This window comes from Choloepus didactylus, chromosome 13 (assembly GCF_015220235.1).
Source record: "Choloepus didactylus isolate mChoDid1 chromosome 13, mChoDid1.pri, whole genome shotgun sequence".
In the NCBI taxonomy this organism is placed as follows: Eukaryota; Metazoa; Chordata; class Mammalia; order Pilosa; family Megalonychidae; genus Choloepus; species Choloepus didactylus.
In genome coordinates, this window is record NC_051319.1 from 87682969 (window position 1) to 87704928 (window position 21960).

A 21960-nucleotide genomic window follows, 5' to 3' on the forward strand; every position below is an offset into this window, starting at 1 on the left:
GGATTAATAAATAAGCAAAACAACTCAACTCAATTAAGAAAAGATGAAACTAGTCATTTGTTATTATGTAAACAAAAAGAGTGGTTCAGATTTTTCCCACGTTAGAGCAGAATGTAGAGAAGTATGTGAGGTGGATGTTAATTAGAACACAGGAAGAATTGAGAGCAGAAGACAGGCATCCTCTCTCCCTTCAGCCTCTGATCACCAGCCCAAGGGTTTTCATTTGTTGAAAACCATCTGGCCTACATATGTGATTTGATTGTCACAATGACTTAAAAAAAATTGTTAACATGTAACAATTGGGATATTTTAAATACAATTGTGACCTTCCAGGTTTTCTTGAAAAATTGGAAACCTGACACTCTGGGCTCTAATTGCTGTATGGCTACAACAGACTGAAGCTGAGCTGGTAAGACATGCTTGTTCCCCAGTTTTACCACTGTCCTTGTGCATTATTGTCTTTCTAACTGGACTCATTTAATCCCCAGTCTAGCTTCATCTTTTAAAATTCTCTTTATATTAATTCCTTAAAAGAGTTGTTTAAACATAACGTTTCTACTTTTTCTCCTCCAGTTCTCTTCCCATCCCTCTCCAGATGGCTTTTGTCACACCATCCTAATGAATCTGTTCTTTTCAAAACCACTACTAACTGATATCTTGCCAAACTCAGTGGTCAAACAAGATTAGGTGCCAGTTTATCATTGGAAACCATGGAGGGAGAAGGCAGTGGGACGACATGTTTAAAGTGCTAAGAGCAAAAAATTACCCTCCTTCTTGATATCTTTGCTTCTCCAAGTGTCCAGGATACCACACTCCCCTTGTTTGTCTTCTCTTATACAACTACTCTTTAGCTTCTTTACCTTGTTCCTCCTACTATGCCAGATTCTAAATTTTGTTGTTCCTTGGAGTTCTGTCCTCAGAGTTTTCTTTTCTAATTACTCCCCCCTCTAATTGAGCTTTTCCAGTTTCATTGCTTTAAATACCAAATGCTTATGACTCCTAAATCTATTTCTTTTTGTCTTGATCTATTTCTCTTTTGTCCTGATGCGAAAGATCAACTGCTCCTGGACATCTTCATTTGGATGTTTAGCATCTCAAACTTAACCTCTCCAAAACAGGGCTCTTGGTACTCCTTCCTCAATCTGCGCTCCCCTAGTCTTCTCATCTCAATAAATGGAAATACCGTCTATCTTTTTCTCAGGTCAAAAGTCTGGAAGTCATCTTTTAAAAAATTTTTTAATTTTGAAATTCTTTCAAACTTACAGGACAGTTACAAAAATAATATGAGCCCCATGTAGTGAACTCCAACATACTCTTATCCCCCCAGATACTCATACCTACCAATTTTAACATTTTGCCACATTTGCCATAATATTTTATCTATCTATAAATCTATTTACCTATCTATAAATCTACCTATATTTTATATACAACTTATATTTATGTATAATTTGTCTATTTTGCCACATTTGCCATAATATTTTATCTATCTATAAATCTATTTACCTATTTATAAATCTACCTATATTTTATATACAACTTATATTTATGTATAATTTATCTATCTATTGATGGATAGATTTACCTATCTATAAATTAATCTGCAAATCCATTTATCTATCTGTCTGGCTATCTATCTTTCTATCCATTTTCTGAACACGTGTATGTAGGCTGTATGCAGCATGCTCCTTGAACATTTTATCCTGCTATGTACATTTCATAACAACCAGGATATTCACTTATGTAACCACCTGGCAACCTGTTCTCTAATTTCTGTCTTATGAGCTTGCATATTCTCCAATATATTCTTTGTAGTTACCATGGGGCTAAAATTTAGCACCTAAATCTAACACTCTCATTTGTTTATATACCAACTTAATTACAATGGTGTTTTAGTTTCCTTGGCTACTCAAACCATGCAATAGGAATTTATTAGCCCATGTTTTGGGGGCTAGGAAAAAGTCCAAATCAATGCATCATGAAGGCAATGCTTTCTTCCTGCAGACTGGCATTCTGGGGCTGGCTGCTGGTGATCCTTGGTCTTGGGCTCCCCTTTCACAAGCCAATGCACAAGGTGGCTTCTCTTAGATTCTCCCTTCTCTTCTAGGTTCCATTGACCTTCAGATCTTGCTTCCTATGGCTTTCTCTCTCTCTGCTGAATTTCATTCTGCTTATAAAGGACTCCAGTAATGGGATTATGACTGATCCTGATTGGTTTGGGCCACATCTTAACGAAGTAGCTTCATCAAAAGGTCCTACTTACAACGGGTTCACATCCACAGAATGGATTAAATTAAGAACATGTCTTTTTTGGGTACATAACTCAAAACCACCACAAATGCCATACATAAACTATGTTCCTGTGTACCTCTGTTCCACCACCTTTATATAGCTCTTGTTACAAATCGCATGCTTATACATTATGAGTCCTGAACCACTGATTTATCATCACATTTTATACATTTGCCTTTTTGATTCTGCAGGAAGTAAAAAGTAGAGTTAATCAAAATCAAATACAAAAATACAATAGCGCTGGTATTTATATTTATCTATGGCAATGCCTGACCAGAAATCCTTATTTTTTCATGCAGCTTTGATCTATTGCACGGTGCCCTTTCCTTTCAAACTACAGAACTGTCTTTAGCATCTCTTGTAGGGCCACTCTAGTGGTGATGGACTCCTTCAGGTTTTTTTTTATCTGGGAATGTCTTAAACTCTCCCTTATTTATGAAAGACAGTTTTGCTGGATACAGAATTCCTGGTTGGCAATTTTTTTCTCTCAGCATTTTAATATGTCATTCCATTCCTGTCATGCCTCCATGGTTTCCAGTGAGAAATTGGCACTTCATCTTATTGAGCCTACTTTGTACATGACCTATTGCTTCTATCTTGTGGTTTTCAGAGTTCTCTCTTTATTTTTGGCATTCAACAGTATGATTATGCTATGTCTCAGTATGGGTCTATTTGGGTTTATCCTGTTTGGAGTTCATTGAACATCTTGGATATGAATTTTCCTGTCTTTTGTTAAATTTGGGAAGTTTTCAGCCATTATTTCTTTTAATATTCTCTTTGCTCATATCTCTCTTTCTTCTCCTTCTGGGATTTCTATAATATGTATACTGGTATGTTTGATGCTGTCTCATGAATTCTTTAGGGTCTGTTCACTTTTCTTTATTCTTTCTACTTTCTGCTCCTCATACTGGATGGTTTCAATTGCTTTACCTTCAAATTCACTGATTCTTTCTTCTGCCATCTCCAGTATGCTATTGAATCCCTCTAAGGAATTTTAAATGTCTGTAACTTGGTCCCCACATCTATTTGTTTCCTTTTAATAATTTCCATCTGCGCATTGATATTCTCCTTGTGTTCATCTTTTATTTTTTTTATTTCCTTTTGTTATTTGTCCATGTTCTCCTTTAGCTCTTTGAGCATATTCAGGGCTATTTTTTTCAAAGTCTTTGTCTGGTATGACATTGATAGCTTCTAATGTTTTAATTATCTCCTTTGTCTGGGGCATTGTTCCTATTTCTTTGTATGTTTTGTAACCTTTTGCTGAAACCTGGACATTTTTATGTTTTAATGTGTTATAAGTAGAATTTAGACTCTGAAGCAGCTGTTCCTGAAGCTCATATCCAACTAATGTTATGACACAGCTTTCCTTGAATGCCAAGAACCAACAAAATAAAAGAAACATAAAAAAGAGAAAACACATTTGCCATTCTTAAAGTGCTCTCCTACAGAGCTTATCCATACAGTGAATTTAGAGAACAGCACAAGGCCAAAATGTAGGGGATGCTGTGATCCTTTCTGTTCATGCCTCTTGCCTTGGGCATGAACATGTGACCCTGAGAATTACCCAGTTTATGTGATTATGAATGTCCCTTCTTCCCTAGGAAACATTTTCATCATAGTTCTGGGCACTGACTATATTTCCTTCAGCCTGAAATCCTTTGCCCCAGACAGCTACTTGGCTGCTCTTACAGCATTCTATAGGAGAGCTCTGTGAATTGCCTTCTACATGCAAGGCAAGTTCTGGGACATTGAATCCCTTAGGCCACCACCAGACAGACTGGGTCAGACATAAATGTTTCCAGTATGTGCATGAGGGTTATTCTGTTTCCACCAGAATGAGGACTAGGGATTCACACTGGGAGCATAGGCCAGCTCCACACCAAGCCAGTGAGGAGCCAGGGTATCACGAGACCCTACCACTTTTAAGTAGCCCTGTTCTTGATATAGCATTTGCCCTGTTACTTCAGTCTCTTAACTCTCTTCTGGAGCTTTGAGAAAGATATTTATACCAGTTTTTATTGCTTGTTCAAAACTTCTATGGGGAGACAAAGCCCTGCAGCATCCCAGTCAACCATATTGTTTGGGGCAGGGAGTCATTTTGATTCCTATTTTACCATCAAATTTTTGACTACTCTATCCATTGGTCTTGTTGGTTCTACCTCCAAAATATATCCCAAATACTTCTCAACATGTCCACTGCCTCAGCCCTAGTCTTAACCAGTCTGACCTCCAAAATGATCTCCCTGCTCACTTTCTTGCCTCCCCATGTCCATTATCCACATAGCAACCAGAATCTTTTAAAAATGCATATCAGATCATTTCACTATTCTTAAAACCCATTACATTTATAGTAAAAATAAAACTCCTTGCATTGAAATGGAAAGTCCTAAATGACTGGCTGCTTTCCACTTCATCCTTCACAACTCTTTCCTTTACCCATATCACCCCTGCCACACAAGTCTTCCTGGGATCTTCCTGGAACACACAAGCTGGTTCCTTCCTCAGGATCTTGGAAGGGCTCTGTCTGCCTGGTAGGCTCCTTGCCCAGATCCCTGAACAGCTGGCTTCTCATTAACAGGCCTTGGCTTAAATGCCACCTTTTCTAAGAGGACTTTCCCAACCACACTAAAGTGACCACTGATCATTCTCTAGTCCCCTACATCTTATTTACCACTCGACTTTCCTTCTTTATTTAGTTATTACCCTATTATCTGTCTCTCCTCCCAGAATTTAGCTCTAGGAAGGCAGAATTTTGTCGTGTTCATCTCTCTATCTGCAGCATCGATATAATGCCTCACACAGGGTGGGAGCTTGCTAATTGTTGGTTAAATGAATGTGTGTATACATGGCTCCAATGCTTATTGGAGTCTGGACCCTCTGCATAAAATGTAACTTAATAATTCTCCTAACAAGGTCGGGATGTCTTTAGAGAATTTTTAAAAAGTCTCAGGTGTTCTTTTCGTCTAGCTTTTCTGAGAATCACTCATGTCATTTTTACTGTTTTCAAATTATTTGATTTCATTATTCATAATAATTATACTCTAGAGAAAATTCAACTGTTATTCTTTACCATTGCCAAAGTCTGGAGAAATTTTTTTTATTTTATTTTACAGTTTTGGTTTTACTTTTTTCAGGGAGTTTGCTGCAGATCTCAGAATTTTAGGCATTTCTGGATCAATGGTCATAAATGACTAAATTTTATCTCTGCAAAGTATTCCAATGAGAATCCTTCTTAAAGAAAAATAATTATATCAAGGATGAATGTCACCAGAAAGGGGTTATCATTGCATGTGTGCATTAAAATACAGAGAAAACTGTGTAGTCTTTATTTTCAGCTCAGTACTATACTTCATGGTGATTTATTTGTGTTAAAGCTTAGAAGTCAGGGAAATTCTCTCTCTTCTGCTAGTCTTTCGTAATTGTAACTTCTTATCCAGAGGTGGATATTTTCCATTCTATTAAACATTTTCTGAGGATTTGAGTACTCATTTGCTGACCACCTTTAGATGAGTTATTTTAACTCAGCCAAAAACCTCTTTCCTTATATATATGACACTTTCTAAACAGAATTCACATAAACCACTACTGTGTCTTTCAGAGCTGCTAAAAGAGTAAGACAAGGTCTGCTTATTTTAGGGAGCTAACCAGCATGTAAAGGAAATACCATGAGGACCACAACAAGCTTGGATGGCTAGTTGTGATCCCATTTGAGCTATTTTATAAAGATTATTAGTTACAGCGTATGCCTAAACACACGTGTATCAGAAACCAGTAGTCTGGGAGTGAAAGCTAGAAGGATATTATTCAGCTTAGGATGAAATCCAAAACCAGGGGAAGAAATATTCTCTCTTCTCTACACACGTGTCCCTCCACTTGTGCTTTTGATCCCAGGGCTCCCAATTCTTGCTCTCCAGTATTGTCAAGCTTTCCCCCATTATGAATTACTTTTCTCTGCTGACAGATGAGCTGAAATCACCTTTTTAAATGGATTTGGGGATATATGGCATTAATTGAGTAATTTATTAACTTAACAAATATTTATTGAGGATCTGTCAGGTCCAATTTTAGGCTTTGCAAAATCAAGGATGGACAAGACAGCCAAGACTGCTCCTCTCGGGGGATTTACATTCTAGGGTGGAGGGGGTGATGGTGGGAGAAGACAACAAACAATAAACAAATGAATAAGATAATGTCGGATAGTGTTAACTACTATTCAGAAAATAAAACAGGGTGATAGTCATTGATTGGGGTATGGTGGTGATCCTAGATTAGCTGGGAGTTTGGTATAGAAGCGTGATGGGATCCATGATAGCCGTTTTCTTCCCTTCATCTTCCATCTTCTGTACCATCTCTATCTATTCAGGGCCAAACTTCCAGGAAGTGTGGATAGATCCACTGGGATCTGAGTCTTTGCCACCCACTCTTTCTTTACCTATACCAGTCTGACTTCAATGAAATTACTCCGAGTTTCCCTTTTCCCTATTATTTAAGCACAGCCTTTGTGCCTAAGCCTATTTTTATCCAATCTTCACAACAGTCCAGTAAGGCAACTACTATTATTAACCCTGTTTTTCATTTTATTCATGAGGCTCAGAGACATTATGGAACTTGCCCAAAGTTACAGCTAGTAAGTGGAGGAAACTGCATTCTTTATCACTGGATCATACTGCCTGTCAAAGTTCACCATTGTACAGGAAGCTGTAACCCTGGAGTTTCCCTAAACTTCACAGAAGTCTAACAATCCATCTCTTGAGTCTTTCCTGAAACTCCCACCCAACCCTCACTGCTGTAGACCTGCCAACCTTGTGCTCCCATTATTGCCTGCACACACTTCTTTCCTGTCACTTGCAGCCTTTTACTAGCCGTGTCTGTGCTGGGTCTCTCCCTGCAGGGTACACCCAGCATATCTGACTCCCAGGAAAGAAAAATTAGATACCTCCCTCCTCAATTTGACAACATTTTTTAACAAGCATGAAATGAATAATAATGGCCAGGAAACAAAGGCAGAAAGTGAAAATTTTGTTATTGTGCTTCATATATATAGTCATGCCAGTTTAGAAAATAAAAGAAATATGATATTATAATGCACAAGGAAAATGGATTAATATGTTTTAATTATAGTACTGTATTTTTTTTAACAAAGGGAAAAACTTATAGCTACCAATTGATCTGCCACAGAAATGAATGACAGTATTATAATTTCTGTTTCTCAACTTCGACACATTTGCCACTGACTTCATGAAAATTGCTCTTTTCACATATTCATGTTCATTAGATGGTATAAGGAGATTTGTTGATCACTCATGGCTAATTAAAGAACTAAGTTTAATTTTGAAGTGTTTCTTTCACATGAAGCAACATATATAGAGGAAGTGTCTCAAATGTAATTTTGATAGAGATTTATAAAAATCCCATCTACAGTAAATTCTGGAAATTGCAATAATGCCCATGTCTTTGTTTATTTGGGATCAATTCTAACAGCTTTCCAATGGCTCTGAAGTCAAAACATTTTAAATACCAATAAAAATTCCATGTGTTCACAGAGAATGATAGAATTGAAATAAATTGTGTTTCTTCATCTTTACAATCCCTGTATTATCATTCTTAATTTTATATTTTAGATCTGCTGCTTAAACAGAGGAGTATATAGTACTAACAAGTTGGAGGCACAAACTGAGTCAGAAGCAAGTTTGGATAATTCCAAGCCATCACAAACTCATGCTCCAAATGAACACAGGTAGGTGACTCCGTGTTGGAGGCCAAATATATAACTAGAAATTCTCTGAATTATCTTCCACGAACAATACAATGTTTATTAAAAGATAAAAATTAAAAATCTGCTAATATGAATCTCATGAAAACTCAAAAGTAACTGTAACAACTGTTTAGAACTTAGACAACAGATGTTCTTTCTAGGGAAGAATATTTTATCACAGACATTGTTTAGAATTGCTGGTGATAATAAAGAGCAAACGGACTTTTAGTTGGTTTTATTGTTATAAAATCCTCTACAGACAATGCTCCCACCACCTTTTCCTTGGTGCTCCTTGAGACCACGTCTCACTGTCTTTCTGATCCTTCTCTTCCCAGAATCTTGCACTGCCCTGCACCACTTGCTACTGGTCTGACATTGCCTCCAAACTCTCATTCCCTTGGCTTTCCCAACAGGGCCCTCCCCTGCTCTCCTTCTACTACTACCTGATGCTCATCCCCAGGGATCTGCCTCCTTTCTCTGCACTTATCTCTAACCCTGGCAGGTTTTAAACCCACTCATGCACAGAGCCTCAAATCCCTGTCTACAACCCTGGTCTTTTTCTTACTTGGTCTCAACCATGTTGCTTTGGTTTGATGGGATTTCCAGAGACCCATATTCCCAGGTATCATAACCAAAAGGACTTGTAAGAATGGTGTTGGAGACTGTACCATGTCCCCCACAAAAGGCATGTTCAGGTCTCAACACCTGGTCCTGTTGGTGTGGACCCACTGTATATGGGATCTCTTGAAGATGTTACTTCAGTCAAGATGTGGCCCAACTAAATTAGATTGGGCTTTGATCCAGGTAACTGCTATCCTTTATAAGCAGAATGAAATTCAGACAAAGAAAGAGAAGCCATGGGGAGCAGCCAGAACGTGGAGGTCAGTGGAACTTGGAAGAGAGAGAAGACACTACTGTGTGTATTGCCATGATGGAAAAGCCAAGAACTCCATAGATTGCCAGCCAGCAGAAGACACCAACCCTGGGAGGAGGCAGACCTTCTAGTCTCTGAAACTGTGAGCCAATAAATTCCTGTTGTGAAGCCAACCCATTGTATGGTATTTATTTTTAGCTGCCAGGAAACTAAAACAAATGGCTGTTTTCTCTCAGATGATTTAGTTGGAATAATAATACTTCCTGAAAGCACAGAGGTTTATGGGTGAAACATTCCTTTGGTCAATAGGGCAGTAGAACAAACTTGAAATACTCATTTACTCATGACTTAACCAAATGTACAAGGCGTACATTCTGTGTAAGGCATTCTTCTAGGCCCGGGAGCACCCTGGAACCAGGACTGTGGTTGAGTGGTGAATGCACTGGCACTCGACCTCCCACGGCAGCCACAGTTTATCAGCCCTATTGCTTCTTCCCCAACAATTACGGACATTTCCTTAGAGATATCCTCAACAAAGTATTTCCTGGTATTCCCTACCCAATTTGTCAGAATTAATATAAGAGAAGGAAGCCATTTGCCACCCTGGACTGACCAGTCCACCCTGGGACTTTTCAGGTGCAAAATCTGAATTTCAGCATCTCTAGAGCGGTCTAAACTTTAATCTTTGTGCATAGGACTGTCTGGATCTAGTGTGAGAGAGATCAAGAAGTACTGTCCTCTCAAAGGCACGGAGGAAAGAACGGTGGATCAGGAAGTGGGAGATCAAAACTCTAATCTCAATCCATCTTTTTCCATTGGTTCAAATCTATCCATCCACTCAGCCATTTCTCCACCCAACATTCATTAAGTACCAGGGACATGCTGGACATCGGGAACATGGAGATTGGTGAGGTGGGGCCTCCACCCTCAAGGTGCCTGCGGATCAGATAGGAGCAGCAAAGGGGTGCAGGGGATAGGAGGGAAGTGGTTGTAGGGAATGGGGGGAACACAATATTGCCAGCTCTACCAGAGGGGGGTTCACGTGGGGAGCACATGTCGGGGACATCAGGAGAAACTCAACGGAGGGATTATTCCCTAATGGTGGGCTAGTTACTTTATTTCCCCAAGCTTCAGTTTCCTCATCTGTAAAATGAGGAGAGTTGAAGCCCTATAGCAGGCTCCTCCACTTACCAACTGTGTGACCTTGGGTTACTTAATGTCTCTGAGCCTCAGTTTCCTCATATGCAAAATGGGGGCAATAATAATGCCTACCTCACAGGGCTGTTATGAGAATTGAAGAAGTTTATTCACGTAAAGCCTTTAGAAAGTGCCTGGCTCACAAAAGCGCTCAAGTGGCAGTTGATGTTCCCTCTTAAGTCCTTCTGAGACTGGAAGTCCAAGGGTTTCTGATTTTCTGGGGATATCTAACAGTTTCATTGAACAACTATGATTAACTTTGGAGAAGTCACCTTCTCCAGTTATGTTCCTCTGTGGTGTACGGCCCAGCTCTCCCCCTGCACTCTGACAGCATTCTTTCCCCACCCTTCCCTCTGGTGTGGCTAAGTGAATATGCTGGTTGTTAGTTACAGTGGAGCGGCAGGAGCTGCAAGTCAAAGGGTAAAATCAATTTGTGTGGTTACTTGGGGGGGTCCATGGCTGTACATCAACACCAGGCAGAATAAGAAGAGACAAGCATGGGGAACAAGGGGCAGGGGACTGGGAAGGAGACAAGTAGTTGGGGATACAGATCTGCCAGATAATTTTAATTATTCTATACATTCTGTACATTGTCTTTATTTGGAAGGAATAAAAGGAAAGGCAAATCATCTCACAAAGAAAGAGAGCGAGCAAGAGAGAGAGAGAAAGGAAGAGAGATAGAAAAGAAGAAGGAGAAAGAAAGAAGAAAAGGAAGAAAGAATGAATGAACAGTTATGATAAGGGTGTGGAGGAAAAATAAGATTTTAAAAAATTCCCTCTAAGACTAAGCAAGAATAGAAATGTGTTTTCAATTAGCATCCAATGAAAACAGCTAATGTAGAAAGCCAAACTAGAAAGCCAATGAAGAGTTTTGGGGGAATCTTGATTTTAAAGCCACTTTGATCAATTTGATCCACAATCTCTATTCTATTTTGAATTGAGCACCTGCTTTTTACCGGGGTGAGGTGAGCAAACAGATGAATCAAAGATGTCAGTAACATGTTGCATGGGGTGGGGAGATGATAGATAGAGAAAAAATATTTAATGGGAGTAAAGCAGAAAAATCATCAGGGGATATACCAGTTTGCTTCAATATTCAGGATGAACAAATTTGCCTGGTCTTTGGTTACTTCCTTTAGGAGACCAGCTCGGAAATGGGGCTAAAACTTCAAATTACTCTAAGTGAGCTGATCATAGAAATTGAAGCTTTATGCTCTGAAATTAACTCAGCCACCCACATTCAGTGTAACTCCTGCAGTTTCTTTTGAAATCTGTATGATTCATCTCTTAGAGAACAAAATAGGCATGTTTACAAAACATCCCAAGACAATGTATACAATGTGAGGGCAATCGTTTTTTCATGTTTAAGTTTTTGTTTTCCTCTCCTTTCCTTAAATCTCTCTTTCTGGAGGTAAATGAAAAGAAATTTCAGTGATCACTTACATGAGAAACCTCTCCTTTCACCATTCAGATCTTTTATTTTTTTAATGAGTGATATTGAATGTCTTTTTACATGTTTATTAGTCATTTGTATTTTTTCCAGTGAGAATGGCTTTTTCATATTCTATGTCTGTTTTTATTTTGAGTCTTTTTCCTATTGATTTATAAGATTTATTTGAATATTAAGAAAATGATCCATTTTCCTGTCAGATAGATAACAAACATTGCCCCAGTATTTCATTCTCAAGTGTAAAATCACATTTCTATGGATTTTTTTGCATGGGCTATAGAGAAGATTTTTTTTTTCTAGTCCAGAAGTAGATCTTTACGTATTCCAATTTATTAACATTTTTCTTTATGACTTCTGATTTTATGTCATGTTATCATCCCTCTAATATAATAAATAAAAAAATAAAAATCTACCTATGTGTCCTTTGGATACTTTAATGGCTTTATTTTTACATTTACATCTTTGACCCATATGGAATTTATCTTAGTGTAAGGAGTGAGGACGGGATCCCAAGATTTCTGATTGGTAGTTTTAGTAGTGCTGCTATGGAAAAAACAGCTACTCAGTTCAAGTTCATTAAAGTGGACTCTGGTTTTCCTTGTGCACTTGTTTTTACTTAGATTTCAAAACTAGAGAATAACTCAGAATTCCACAAGGTAGTTTCCTGAACAGTATTTACACAGAAATCAGGCAAGTTCTATTTTCATTAACTTTTGCATCTAAATTTTCCCTCATTGAGGGGAAGAAGAAGAAAGGATATTACATCTAAGGAACCAGCTAAAGAGCAGCCATTAACTCTTTTCTGGGGTCCTGTCTGGGTCTTTGTTCTCTGAGGAATGAAAGGGCTTTTGGGCACTGAACAGCTTTGACATGTCCCTTAGGTTTAGAAACTTAAACTCTTAGGGAGTTAGCACTAACACAGATTTTGCAATTTCTGCATCTAGAAATTTCAGAAGCAGTTATGTTTTAATTTTCATTTCTCTTTGCTTACAGTAGGGCCTCGAGAAGTCCACTCTTTCAAGGAGATTCACATTTAACTTGACGCTAGGCTCTACCTGAAAGTACTTCTTTTACCCTTGTCCTTCAGGCAATTTCATTAAATCTATGGTTAATCAGCTGTTATCTGCAACGAATAGTCTCGGCTACCAGGCACACCTCTCTCCTCGGCCCAGAGAGATTCCTGATCCAGCACACGACAGGTCCTTCATAAATATTTGCTGAATCTGACCATTTAAGAGTGTTTTACTCCTTAGAAGAAAAGGAGAACAAGGCACAACTTCTAGCACTCTGTGTCAAAGGAACTTTTAAGAAATTCTATTAGTTAAGTCAACAGTGGTGACTTCCTGTTGGAGCAGGAGGTAAGAGGAATTTCCCAGCATTGACATCCTAGTTTGTTTGGTCTGACTGTTTATATAGCACCTCCATGGGGTGAGAGATAAAATAATGTGTCAAAATCTTACCACAGACAGAACAATATCATAGCTCTAAGGTGTTCAAAACAGGTTTGGTCAGTGACAACTTATTAAGTTTAAGATGATTCAAAAGGGCTCCTTCAAGTGCTTTACTGTCCCTTAGAAATAAATGGCTGTTGAAACAGTCATTACCACCTTTCTCCTTGGTCCTTATCCATTAACTGCTAAACTCAAGGTCTAAACAGGTTATTAGCTTCAAGATAGTGAGCTCAGATTTTAGTAGTTCTAAAATCCTAGTTTTTAAATTATCTTCTATGTTACATCACTTTTTTTCCATGCTGCATCCCCTAAGAAAATGAATGTTGAGGGTCTCAGGCAGGCTGTGCTTTTTCAAATGGTCCTGGCAAGCCTAGACCACATGGAGAGTGAGCTCATTGCTTATTCATTTTGTGTGTTTCTTGCTCACTATCAAAATCAAACTTCCTTGTCTAATATTTCCTGGCTCCTTTCTCATCCTTTCATGAAAGCTCTTGAACATGTATGTGCTCCTTCATGTCTCCTGGGCACTGCATCTCTTTTCAAAGAACTCTTACAAAGAACAGTTGCTGTATTGTGGATTTTATTTAGGAAGTATCTAGTGGATGTGCTGGGCCGCTTTGGTGACATTTCTTCCTCAGTTTCCGGTGGTGAAGAGAGTTGCTTTGTTCAACATATTTTGTTCATTACTTACTAAATTTGCACTAAAATCAATATGGACTCATCACTCAGCTTTGTCCTTCCTATCCATTTTAGAGGCAAAATATTCTGACTAATCCAAAGTCATCAAGCAAGCATTAATTGAATGTTAATTGTGTGACTGATTTATTTGTGGAGATTTTGAGAATGCACTGGGGGCTGGTAATGAGGATATTTCATATATGACAGACTGTTTTTAGTCTGTCAGACTAAAAATTAAATGAAATCATGTTCCCCTTTTATTTAGAACCATTGATAACTTCCCATTGATAGCTCCCATTCACATTAATTTAAACTTTGTGCCAGTGGTCCCTAAGGCCCTGCATATTCTGTCTTAATTTTTCTTACAACATTGAGGAATAATTGAAATACTATAAACTGTACATATTTAAATTATACATTTGATCAGTTTTGAAATATAGAGCTAATTATGGAACCATTACTACAACCAAAACAATGAATTAAGAACATGTGCATAAGCCTAACAGGGAAATGGTTATTGCAGTGATCCCTAGATTGTAAGCTCTTACAGCTATTTCTGAATTGTAATGGCTATCTCCAAACTCTGAGATGTTGATCCCTTGCTGTATAACCTGATTGGTCTCTGGAATACTGGGTATCTGTGTGACACCTGAAACTCAGAGCTAGAGCTCGGCAGATATGAGTGTCAGTGTTAAAGCATATAGCGACTGTCAAAAAAAAAAAAAGCTGAAAAAGAATCCAGACTTCAATTAGAGATATGAATGAAGCAGATCTGGTTAAGACTAGGGCAAATCAGGCCACAGGGTAAAGGTTGAAACTTTGTGTTAAAACTTTAACCTCCACGTGAGACCAAGGGAAGAAATATTTATTTGGTGTATGATCTATATTTTCTAAACAATGTAACTTCTACAGTCAGTTTGTTCAAACACCACAATTACGTGGAACTTTAATAGGAAGTGAGACATGGTAGGTCTGCAGAGGCTAGAGTGAAATAGCAACATATCCCAAAGTAATTTGGGTGGAAAATAAAAATGTATATTTGGGGCCCCCCTGAGGAGCTGGGGGAGGATGCAGAGGTGTTGGACTTCCTCACCTGGATTGTTGCTGATGTTCTCACAAACACTGGGAACCGACACGCTTGACATGCTGAGCCCTCTGTCTTGGGGCTGGTCCCTATGAAGCTTGTTACTGCAAAGGAGAGGCTAAACCTGTTTATAATTGTGCCTAAGAGTCTCCCCAAGTACCTTTTTGTTGCTCAGATGTGGCCTCTCTCTCTCTAGCTAAGCCACCTCAGCAGGTGAACTCACTGCCCTCCCCCCTGCGTAGGATCTGACACCCAGGGGTGTAAATCTTCCTGGCAAGGCAAGATATGACTCCTGGGGATGAATCTGGACCTGGAATCATGGGATTGAGAATATTTTGACCAAAAAGGGGATGCAAAATGAAACGAAATACAGCTTCAATGGCTAGAGAGATTTCAAATGGAGTCGAGATGTCACTCTGGTGGACATTCTTACGCACTATATAAACAACAGTTTTTAGGTTTTAATGTATTGGAATAGCTAGAAGTAAATACCTGAAACTACCAAACTCCAATCCATTAGCCTTGATTCTTGAAGACGATTGTATAACAATGTAGATTACAAGGGGTGACGGTGTGATTGTGAAAACTTTGTGGATCGCACTCCCTTTATCCAGTGTATGGATGGATGAGTAGATAAATGGGGACAAAAACTAAATGAAAAATAGGGTAAGATGGGGGGGATGATTTCAGTGTTCTTTTTTATTTTTATTTTTTATTCTGATTCTGATTCTTTCTGGTATAAGGAAAATGTTCAAAAATAGATTGGGGTGATGAATGCACAGCTGTATGACGGTACTATGAACAGCTGATTGTACACCACAGACGACTGAATGGTATGTGAATATATCTCAATAAAACTGAATTAAAAAAAGAAAGAAAGAAAGAAAAAGAATATGTGCATAATCCCTCTAATTTTTTATGCCTCTTTTTAATCCATCCTTCTCTCTTTTTCCATAGCTAAGCATCTTCTGAATTTCTTTCTGTCCCTAAAAATTAATGTGCATTTACCAGAATTTTATATAAATGCATGTATCATTTTTTAACTAGCTTCTTTGACTCAGCATAATGATTTTGAAATGTTGCATCCATTAATAGTTTTTAATTTTCCTGCTTTTAATTAATTTGTTATTAATATAATATTCTACTGTATGGTTATGCCACAATTTGTTCATCCATTCACCTCTTGATGGACATTTGGGTTATTTCTAGTTTTGGCTACTACGAAGAAAGTTTACTTATAAAAATTTTTTAAAGGAAACACAAAAAATTACTACTGAAAATGGAAACCAAGTATTATCTTCCATAAATAGAAGCTAACCATCAGAAATGAACATTAAATGAATAAAAGAGCTGTATAAATTAAAATCACTGCAGGTATCACCAGTAGGAATGGACCATGCTTTGGGAAATCCTGTTTTTGGGGGAATTCGATGGGTCTCTTTTTCAGGCCCAGCCCCAGCCCCATAGAAAGCTGTGGAGGCAGGCAAGACTAGAATGTGGTGAAAATAATATAGTATTTGGAGCCCTGGTCAAGATGAAAGCCAATGATAGGGTTGAATTTTTAACTACTCCACTCACGAATGGCTTCATGGCAAGATAATGGAAGTTATATTCTGTAGTTTATAGTTAAAAACAGTTCAATCTGACAGAGCATAAGAGAGAATATTGCATTGTAACCTTGATGGATGCTATTTGATCATTAACTTATTAAGTAAAAAAAAAAAGAGAAAAAGAAAATACAGACCCTCTCTGTGTGCTAAGGACTGGGAGTATAAGGTGAACAATATGGATAAAGTACCTGTTGTTCTTAGAGCATATTTATGGTCTTGAGAGCAGAGAATGACAAGAAGACAAGCCTTAAAATAAAGTGTGATAATAAAGTGTGACAGGCAATCTTTTGGTCTGAAAGCATAAATCAAAACACTTGCAGTGCCTAAAGGTGTCACCAACATGTCAAGGGAGACCCAAAGCAAAGGATATTTAGGAGTCAGCTAGGGGAAGTGGGAGGGGTGACAGAGTGAGACAGAGGCCCAGGCGAAGGGACCTGTGTGTTCTAGGGAGGGTCGCAGGTAGGTCTGAGGACAGCCTGGAGGTAGGGCTGCAGTCTCCTCTCAGCACGTATGAGGCATGGCCACGAGGTCTGGGTCAAGCTCTTCAGCACACTACTGAGTAATCTCGCCCTGACCAGGTGGTAACTAAGGTGACGTAGATGCTGGTAGACTGGTGAGCTATAAAGATTCCGTGAAGAAATTGCATTTGACTTGTACCTTGTAAATGCTAAATGGCTTACTTTATACAGTAATATCAATTTATTCTATATCAAAATGAATCTGGCCTTTTCAAACCCAAATGATACAATCATGATTAACTTCTGATTAAGTGACTTAAATAAGGCTGGTGGAGGTGGTAATGAAACGAAGGACATGATCAGAGGGTCATGAAAAGAATTGGAAAACTGGATAGATCAGAGTTAAGACGATGAGGAGTAGTTAACCATAGAAGGTTGGGAATTGTAGCAGACTCATCTGGTATCCTACCCAGTATCATTTCCTTCCTTCTTCTTTGCTAATGAATTTCTAATTGTATTTAGGGATCTACTCTTGGACTATGGACCTCAGAGGCAGATAACCCCATTCCCAGATATGAAGTGGGTCTGATTGGTCTAAATCAATCACAGTAGTCCCATTCCCCTTTCCCCTGACTGGTTCAGGCATATGAGCATGTGACCATGTGACACACCCCTAACCAGTGAGACATGAGAGGAAGTTTGCTAGAGGAGATTTGGCAAATAGTTCCTCTTTCTTAATAAGGGTCCCACAGAAAAGTTCGTTTTTTCTTTCTCTGGATGCTCTTGTCATTGGATAAGACTTGAATTGCTGCAATCACCTTGTGACCATAGGGCGGGGAACGCATGGAGGATGACAGAGCAGGGAGATGAAAGGATATGGACTCTTAATGACTTCCCCAAGCCTCTGAATCACCCAACTCAGGAGCTGCCTGTTTTACAATTTCTTGCTGTGTGAGATAAGTTTTCCATGGCTTACATCATTTTCAGCTGGGGTTTTCTTGGGTCAGGGGTATCCTAAGTAAAGATTCAATCCATTCATTCACTGATACAATAGATATTTTCTTGGTAGGGCTTCCTTTAGTCAGGCTACAGAAAGGAAAAAATAGTAAAATTAGGTGTGGTTTTGTACCTTGTTTTGGCCAATGTAATGTGAGAATACACGTCACTCTGGGGACAAAATTTTATAGGATTTGTCATGTTTCCTTTCCTCTGCTGTGGTAATGAGGAATCAATCACATGTTGAGACGAACTTCCTCCAGTTCAGGTCTGCAATGACTAAGTTGAGCAAAACCCTGCCCCCTTCTTTTTCTCCCCCATCAATCCACATTGGACATGAAATGATATCAACAAATGCATGTTTAAGTCACATATTTTAGGAGTGTTTGTTATCGTGCAAAACCCAGCTATCCTGACTGACAAGCATGGGGGGTTCTTAGGACAGAGCCTGGTGCACAGGGCTCCAAAGGCTAGCTGCTGCTATTATTGTTGTTGCTATGATTACTTACTGGCTCCTACCTAGAGTAGTGAATTAAGGTCAGGGCCTTAAGGTACATGTACTCAGAATTGGACTATTTAAAACCCAATTGTTTAATAATAGGTATATAGGAATCCTGTATTTTATGCATGTTTGTTCTGTAAATCCATAACTTCTCTTAAAAAAAAAAAACTCCACTGTTTATAGGTTTGTACAGAAAAGCATATCAAAGTAGAGAAGGTATCAATCAGTTGATCAGAAAATACATTGTGCTCAGCATTCTAACTTCTAGACCCACACACACCCTAAAATCTCAAATAAACAAAATATTTAATACTGACAAAGTTTTACTTGAAAGGTTATAAAATTAATTGTAGCAGGATGATTTGGAGATCTGATTTCCATATAGTCCAAGTAAAAAAAAGAAAAGAAAGAAAGAAAAATAAGGACCTGCAAGAGGACTGAATGAATACTGAAAATCCTAATGTTGTTAAGGCTATTTGTAGAAACACAGTGTCCAGGTAGTAATAATCTCATAGTTCTGATTGCTGATGCCATATATGGAACATGATCCCTTTCTTTCAGAGGAGTATTTATAATTAGAGATTATCCTGGGAAGAGTGATCAGGGTGGCTAGAGTTTAGAAGCAGTCATGGGAGGGACATCACTATAGGCAAGCAGGGTGTTTAGCCTGGAGGAAAGGAGAGTTAGGGAGGGCACATTAGCCATCTCCAAATGCTAAAAGAGGAGTCCACCTTGTCTGCGTGGGCCCAGAGAGCCAAACCAGGACCAAAGGCAGAAGTTTTGGGGACACTGAGCTCAGCTCAAGAACAAGAAAAAACTTTGACTTTATACTTTAATCTGCCCATTAATCAAAGGGCAGGCTGTTGAAATGATGGACTATCATTAGAAGTGTTCCAAAAGAAGATGAATAATCTGTGCATGTACAAAATTCATTCAACACTCACTGAGGATCTACTGGATCCAGATGATTGGTGTGTTATACAAAGATCAATGTGAAGTGATCCCTCACCATAGGATATTTAAGTCTACAGTGGGTATACAACAGGCAAATAGATAATTATTCAGCTTGAGATGTGATATTGTAGACTTTGTGTAAACTTTTACGGAGACATTAGCTCTGCCTTGAGAAACCAGAAACTATTGAGTAGAAGTTATATTTGCTGGGTGTTGAATAATGGTCTGGAGTATGTATTTGCAGGGGGAGTAAATATTAATACAAGGGAATTTCAGTAAATTATAAAGTTCCCAAATTCTTTAGAATTTACTCCATCTTATAAAGGCAAGACAAACACATACTGATCTGAGTAAGACATACTAAAAATATACACGAATTCCAGGGCCCACAATCCAATTTTTAAGGCAGTAAGTAAAAAGTGTAGTCTATCTCATCTGAATGGATGGTGGCTGTTACTCAAGTCTTGCTGGATAAAGTGGAGAAGATAAATGGAGCCAAAGCTCTTGAAGAGTTCTAGGCAGATGCATGGAATTGAATCCACAAGCAATAAAGGCCAGTAGGCAGGCAAAGCACATCCAAGGAGAGGTCCTTCCCCTAGTTTGTTTTTGTTTGGAGAGTTTGCCACTCTATGCAATTGGTCAAACACTTCAGGAAAATTATGAAATCCTTCAGGAGAAGGGAGAATATCTGGACTGGTTATATGGTGGGAGTTTACTGGGAAGCTTGGGTCTCCAAGATTTGCTTAGAATTAGGTCTGGGAAAGATTGATGGGTTTTGGAAAAGGGGCTGGTTTTATTTTGCTCCTCCCGAAGGATGTGGAGGACTGAAGTAACTAGAAGGGATAAGAAGCAGGAGGATGAATAATCATCCCCAAATCACTGCAACTTCTGAGAAAAGGGACATTGAGCCACCTAAACTGACAACTTCTTTCTTTAGCCCCAGTCCAGAATCAATAAAAAGGGGTTAAAACTGATAATTTCAAGAAGATACTTCATACTTGATGGTAAGGAGTAGCAAGTGAGATAAACTGGGAAGCAATGGCAAAGCAGTAGGTTCAAGCCCTGAATATTCTCTTCCTGGATATATGACCTTGGGCCAGTTATCTAACTTCTCTGAGCCTCGATAGCCTCCTTTGCAAAATGGCACAGGGTAGCTGTGGGGATTAAATAGGATAATTCCGTGCCTATGTTAGTGTGCCAGCACAGTTCCAGCCAGGTGCAGTATTTATAGCCATCACTGTGATTATTTTATTCTTAGGAGAAATGTAAACAAAAAAGCAAGTATTAGTATGGCCTTATTAGGCTTTGGGGTTCACAAGTGATTCAACAAATTTGAACACTTAACCTGTCCAAGACACTGATTTAAGGCTGGGGACACAGTGGGGACCAACATAGAAAAGTCCCTTCATCCTTCAAGGAGTTACATTCTAGAGGCGGGATCCAGACAATAAATAAACAAATAAATAAACAAACATGATGCTGTCAGATAAAGATTAAGGCTATGAAGAAATTTAAAAAACAAAAAACCAAAAAACAAGGGCGACAATATGCTTGTCTGTGAATGAGAACATTGGCTGAACCTGCGACATTTGGGAAAGGATGTCAATTCCTGAATGCTGACATGGAGTCTCCTCTCAGCGTCAAATTGGCCCAGTGACTTTATGTTCCATTTAGTCACATACTTACAATATCTTAATGAAGTTGAGTTCCAGACAAATTGATTCATTTATTTCAAGACCCCCACAGCTCTTTTGGTCTCAGGCGAGTTGCATTACTCATTCACTAAGTATTTTGGCAGAACCTTCAACTGATGTGTATTTTTAGTCCTGGGTTCATGTGTAAGAAAAATACATATGGAGGGGCTGGATGAATAAGGGGAGAGGGAAAATAAAATAGCAATCTGTTTCTCAAGTGTCAGCTCTGCAGTAACGGAGTAGAAAGCCCTGGGTGATTTATGGAGTACGTGAGGCTAAAAACAAACATAAGTGAAACATCAAACTGTTCAAAGTCTCTCAAGTGAGGTTGTCAATCATGAGAGAGCGTGAATTTACAAAAAAAGAGTGAGAAGGGGGTGGGTGTGGGGAGACAAAGACAGACATTGGTGCCAAAACACAAGCGTCAAGGAGAATGCTCTATTTGAACATAATGACTAAAAACATTTTTTTGAAGAACTTGGAAGTAATTTCCCTCCCTGGAACCAAGATGAACAGTGTAGGTCTCTGGCTAAAGAGAAAGAACATGGGCTATTTCTTTGAATTTATGGTTTGACCCTGGTAATAGTGATGCACGTTGATCAGCAAATGGTAAGAGGAGTTGTCAAGAAAAGAAACAGCTGATCGATATGGTTGTAAAACACTTAGGGGTTCTATATAAATGTCTAACAGGAAGAGGGTGAATCTTTAATAATAGCCCCATTTCATGAAACTAATGCTATTAATTTCATATACTTTACATGCAAAATACTTTAATGCAGTTTATGTCATCTCTTTGAAACCCACTCAATCTCCAAGATTTCATTCAGATTCTTTTTCTCTGGTATATGTAGCTGAGCCCTGGATACAAACTGATACATCATTTATTTCTCCTGTAGTCTCTTAAGCCTTCAATCTATCTTTTACTTTTAGCTTATGATGTTTCCTTTCAATGAAATATCATTTTC

General features: G+C 38.6%; 1 long non-coding RNA gene across 1 annotated transcript in view; it reads left to right on the forward strand.

The window, feature by feature from the left end:
- Window positions 1-200: 200 nt before the first annotated feature.
- Window positions 201-21960, forward strand: part of LOC119508574 — a 303988-nt gene continuing 282228 nt past the window's right edge. The window contains exons 1-2 of the long non-coding RNA XR_005211489.1: window positions 201-409; window positions 7914-8029. This is a non-coding gene — a long non-coding RNA (uncharacterized LOC119508574). The remainder of the gene's footprint in view (window positions 410-7913; window positions 8030-21960) is intronic.